This window comes from Sesamum indicum, unplaced genomic scaffold (genome assembly GCF_000512975.1).
Source record: "Sesamum indicum cultivar Zhongzhi No. 13 unplaced genomic scaffold, S_indicum_v1.0 scaffold00132, whole genome shotgun sequence".
Classification (NCBI taxonomy): domain Eukaryota; kingdom Viridiplantae; phylum Streptophyta; class Magnoliopsida; order Lamiales; family Pedaliaceae; genus Sesamum; species Sesamum indicum.
The window spans coordinates 50,775-56,774 of record NW_011628056.1 but is presented as its reverse complement, the minus strand read 5'-3'; the positions used below and the strand labels follow the sequence as shown (position 1 = coordinate 56,774).

Here is a 6,000-nt window from a genome sequence, read left to right as displayed (position 1 = left end):
TATCTCCACAAAACACATCAAAACAAGTTAAAAATGAAAGCAAACATAGTGTTAGGTTTTCTGCAAAACGTTCGCCAAGATTATCAACATCGAGCAAAAAAATTTAATTTATTAAAAAAAATGAAAATAAAACAAGGTATAGATTACCTAATTTGCTGTAGGAGCCTTCTAGGGGTATTGTTAACGTGTTCCAATCCAAGATATTTCTCACAAGAAACACAAATACTGCTTCTCTGTAGAGTCAAAACATATTATGAAATTTAAGCGCATTTGCATATAAATATTGTCGCAGACTGTGTCTGCGTGAGAGAGTGAGTGAGATCTGGGAATGGTCGAACAAAGTATCTGAGTCCTCCAAGCATTCTGCTTGACTATGCTAGACAAAAGCAAATCTCCACTGCATAAAATCGAGAAGATTCAAGCAGAAAGTAGAAGTTGGGGCATGCGTAACCACATAAGCATGATACCATCCTCTTCATTTAAAGTGATTGTAACAATTAGGCTCGGGCTGCAATACCTTTGAAAATTCCTCATCTCGTACTTTCAACTTGTTCTGCACACGAACCTTGATACGAGACAAAGTTTCACCATCATTGATCATAAGTAAAAATGGCTGGCCAAAAGTTTTTATTTGCTGCCAGAAGCAAAATGAATATATGTAGGATTTAAAAGGAAGAAAATGAAAGAGATGCACTTGCAGTTGAAATAGAGCGGTAGGACGAGTACAAATATCTGAGGAAAACTATGAAGTAACAAACTGAAAATACTACCATCTGATTTTGAGCATCTTCATGCATAAAGTGACACACATGAATCAAACATTTACTTGGGCCAAGAAATTTCTTTTCCTCTGGAATCTGCAATGAGAAATTATAAAAGTGGAGAAATTGTTGATATTAAAGATGAACATATGGGGAAGCCAAATTTAAAGGAAAAAGTGTCGTAGCCTATCAAAGACATAGTACTAACATGGAAAGCAATTAGCAAGATAGTTTTTGTTATGTGTACCACCTGAAAAATGGAAGCATTTATATACATAGACACACATATGTATAGAGATAGAAATAGACCTCCTCTGCTCGTAAAGTCGAAGGATTGTCATTTACTGCTGCCATCTTATCACTATTAGGATATATCTCTAGGAACTTGGAGTTTCAGCAACTTAAAAAAATAAGCATAGAAGGCTAGACATAAGGAATTTCTAACATCCATTTGGAAACACAATATACAATTTACTAAGTGAAGACCACATGGGCAAAATACAAAAACCTAGCAAGTACTGAGACTCAACTTCCTTGTCAGAGTGCATATCTCCGACACATTCAATTTGTGTGTAGTCAACCCATACAAGATTTTTCAGCATAAAATAAATTGAATTTAACTATTTAAGTTGGATTATTAAGTAAAAGTTTAGAAGAATATTATTTTGATATTAATATTACGAAACTAATTAATGAAACTAAAGAAGATGCAATAATTCAGGACCTTATAGATCTTGTGCGATAATACTTCCAGCAACCTGAGCTTTGCATTTGGACGAGAATGTTTTACCTGTTTAACGTAAACATTGCAACAGTTAAAAATCATACAATGCTATGTTAAGCGACAAATCTTAGAATTCTAGGAACACACACAAGCACACTCCCGATAATAACTTGTCAGCTATATTACCTTCTCCTTGAGATGCTCAAGCACATCACCCACAGTGCTTTCTTTCGGTAGCCTAATACTGTGAGTTTCCAGCTATATATGGAAAACAAATAAGATATTTAATGTTTGCTAAATATATAATAAATTTGCAAGTCTGGCATATGTATGCACTTGTATAGGAGCCTAAAGTCCAATTATGAATGAATACTCACTTCAGAGTTTGCCGCGTAGCTAAAAGCTAGTTTGAGGATTCTCAACTCTTGCAACTCTGGCAGAGGTATATCCACTACTTCAAAGTACAGAATATCAGAAAGCTGAACAAGAAAGTAATGCTTTGTTAGTTTCACACCCTCATCAAATGAACCCCGACTTAGAATTGTATGAATGCATACTTGGTCGTAATGCAACAGCATCTCTAACAAGTTTTCTACTCCTCGATATCTTATAGGATGAGCTTTTGGTCGCTGGGAGAAGATAATGGGTAATGTAAGTCGTAGTTTGGACGGATCATCGACTCCGAGTTGATTCGCTACTCTCTTAACAACTTCATCGTATGAATCAAGCTTTGACCTTCACAATTAGTGAAATTTGAATATCAGCGTTAAGTGGATCAATATACCAATCATAACATAGGAAAGTACACTCTAGAATTAAAAGTCTGTCTTTTATTGAACTCACAGTTGTAAACAAAATTCATCCTTTTCAGGCATTTCCAAGGAGCGAAAGTGGATAACTTGCAGAATTAGAAACCAAAAAAGTCACGATATATTAGATGAAAGTTAGAAGCATCACATTATTGCTTTAACAAGAAGATTGTTAAAGGGAAAAAGAATACTTTTAGACTTAGAACCATTATTTTAGGGTCACTGAAAGGAAATAGATGTTCTAAATGGGGTACATTGAGTAACTAATAGTGTCCAGGTATGCACACGCACATGCACACTAAGATAATAGGAATCAAGACCAGGTGCAAAAGAAAGAGCAAAAATTTTAAAGAGTCGTGGAAGATAATACGATGAGATCACTCGATAATATTATACTCCGATATGATTCATTGTTTCTCGGAGGTGACAATGTACAAATTTTATATTTTGTATATTTATAAGCAAATGATAGCTTCAAATACCAAAATACTTCAATAGGTAAACCTTTTGTAGTGAAACAAATAATACAAGGTAGGAATGTAATTAATTATGCTTTGTTCAGGCAATTAAGGGTATACAATAGTCAATATGAGGCAAAACATCGACTATGTGATAAAAGGGACCATTTCAAGGAGGAGAAATTCATAGAGAGAAAATAAAAGAGAAGTCGAAGAGTAATAAAGCACACAAACATAGGCATCACACTAGGATAATGAGAAACAAGGACCAAGAGAGGAAGAAATTGAAAGAGCGAGGAATTTCAAAGAATCATGGAAGATAATATGATGAGATCTATTGGGAATTTATCCATAAAGTGATGAACCCAAATGGAAGAATCAAGCTTTGACCTTCACAATTAGTGAAATTTGAATAGCAGAGTTATGTGGACCAATATTACCATTCGTAACATAGGAAATTACACTCTAGATTTAAAGTCTGTCTTTTATTGAACTCACAGTTGTAAATAAATTCATCCTTTTCAGGCCTTCTAAAGGAGCGAAAGTGGATAACCTGCAGAATAACAAACTAAAAAAGTCAGGATATATTAGATGAAAGTTAGAATCATCACATCATTGCTTAAACAATAAGGTCGTTATGGGGAAAAAGAATACTTTTAGACTAAGAACCATTATTTTGGGGTCACTAAAAGGAAATAGATGTTATAAATGGGGTACATTAAGTCATTAATAGTGTCCAAGTATGCACACGCACATGCACACTAAAATAATGGGACTAAAGACCAGGTGAAAGAGAAAGAGCAAAAATTTTAAAGATTCGTGGAAGATAATATGATGAGATCACTAGATAATATTATACTTCAATATGATTCATTGTTTCTTGGAGGTGACAATGTACAAATTTTATATTTTGTATATTTTTAAGAAAATAATACCATCAAATACCAAAATACTTCAATAGGTAAAACCTTTTTTAGTGAAACAAATAATACAGGCTAGGAAAGTAATTAATTTGGCCTTGTTCAGGCAATTACCGTACACAATAGTCAATATGAGGCACAACATTGACTATGTGATAAAACAAACCATTTCAAGGAGTAGAAATGCAAAGAGAGAAAATAAAAGAAAAGTCGAAGAGCAATAATGCACACAAACATAGGCATCACTCTAAGATAAAGAGAAACAAGAAGCAAGATATGGAGAAATAGAAAGAGCGAGGAATTTCAAAGAATCATGGAAGACAATATGATGAGATCGTTTGGGAATTTATCCACAAAGTAATGAACCCAAATAAAACAATAACTACAGAGATAATGGTGGATTTGAAAACCCTTAGACAATAATTCAGATCAAATGAACCCCAACTTAAAGTTGTATGAATGCGTACTTGGGCGTAATGCAGCAGCATCTCTAACAAGTTTTCTACTCCTCGATATCTTATAGGATGAGTTTTTGGACGCTGAGAGTAGATATTGTGTATTGTAAGCCGTAGTTTGGTCGGATCATCCACTCCGAGTTGGTTGACTACTCTCTTAACAACTTCATCATATGAATCATGCTTTGACCTTCACAATTAGTGAAATTTGAAGAGCAGAGTTATGTGGACCAATATTACCAATCGTAACCTAGGAAATTAGACTGTAGATTTAAAGTCTGTCTTTTTTTGAACTCACAATTGTAAACAAAATTCATCGTTTTCAGGCCTTTTAAAGGAGCGAAAGTGGATAACCTGCAGAATTACAAACCAAAAAAGTCAGGATATATTAGATGAAAGTTAGAATCATCACATCATTGCTTAAACAATAAGGTCGTTATGGGGAAAAAGAATACTTATAGACTAAGAACCATTATTTTGGGGTCACTGAAAGAAAATAGATGTTATAAATAGGGTACATTGAGTAATTAATAGTGTCCAGGTATGCCCACGCACATACACATTAAGATAATGGGACTAAAGACCAGGTGCAAGAGAAAGCGCAATAATTTTAAAGAGTCGTGGAAGATAATATGATGAGATCACTAGATAATATTATACTTCAATATGATTCATTGTTTCTTGGAGGTGACAATGTACAAATTTTATATTTTGTATATTTTTAAGAAAATAGCATCAAATACCAAAATACTTCAATAGGTAAAACCTTTTTTAGTGAAACAAATAATACAGGCTAGGAAAGTAATTAATTATGCTCTGTTTAGGCAATTAACGTGTACAATAGTCAATGTGAGGCACAACATCAACTATGTGATAAAAGGGACCATTTCGTGGAGGAGAAATGCAAAGAGAGAAAATAAAAGAGAATTCGATGAGCAATAAAGCACACAAACATAGGCATCACACTAAGATAACGAGAAACAAGGAGCAAGGGAGGGAGAAATAGAAATAGCGAGGAATTTCAAAAAATCATGGAAGAAAATATGATGAGATCTGTTGGGAATTTCTCCACAAAGTGATGAACCCTAATAAAACAATAACTACAAAGATAATGGTGGATTTGAAAATCCTTATACAATAATTTCAGATCAATGAATAAAGAAAGAATAACAGAGAAATAGCAATACAGAAAGCAGTAAAGTAACCGGCACAGGAGCCAGATCTTGCAACCGAATGCCCAAGCGCCACCACCGGCCTGCAACCCTCATGGTTGCAAAAAACCCACAAAGCCACCAAGACACAAAGATCCACAAAGAGACCACTTAGGCTTCATTTAGAATCACTCAAAATTCCACTAATAAGTTTCTTCCACACTCAACAAATATTCTGACAAAGTATTTAACGAAAAGGGGTTTTAGATTTGCTGTTGTTCTATTTCTTTAAAACCATAGAAACCAATATATATACACACAGATACAACAAAAAGAATAGTGATAGAAAGAGGTGAGATGATGAGGGATTTTCAATAGGAACTAAACCAGAGATAGAAAGGAGGGAGAGGAAGAGGCATCGGCTGAATAGTGGAATAATAGGGTTAAGTAGAAGAAGGGTTGAGTCAGGTAATGGGCCAGGCAGTAAGTGGGTTGCCATCCAAGTTGGGGGGGGGGGCATGGGCCAAAAACTCCAACAACATCTTTGGATAATATAACATTATACTCCAGAATGAATCATGCTTTCTTGGAGAGACAATGTACATGTTTTATATTTTCTATAATTTTAAGCGAATAATTGCATCAGATATCCAAATACTTCAATAGGTAAAATTTTTTTATGAAATAAATAATATGGGCTAGGAAAGTAATTTAACTACGCT

The 6,000-nt window shown here is 34.3% G+C and overlaps 1 pseudogene; it reads right to left on the bottom strand.

Annotated features, from left to right (window-relative positions):
* Window positions 1-161: 161 nt before the first annotated feature.
* Window positions 162-6,000, bottom strand: part of LOC105179282 — a 45,311-nt pseudogene continuing 39,472 nt past the window's right edge.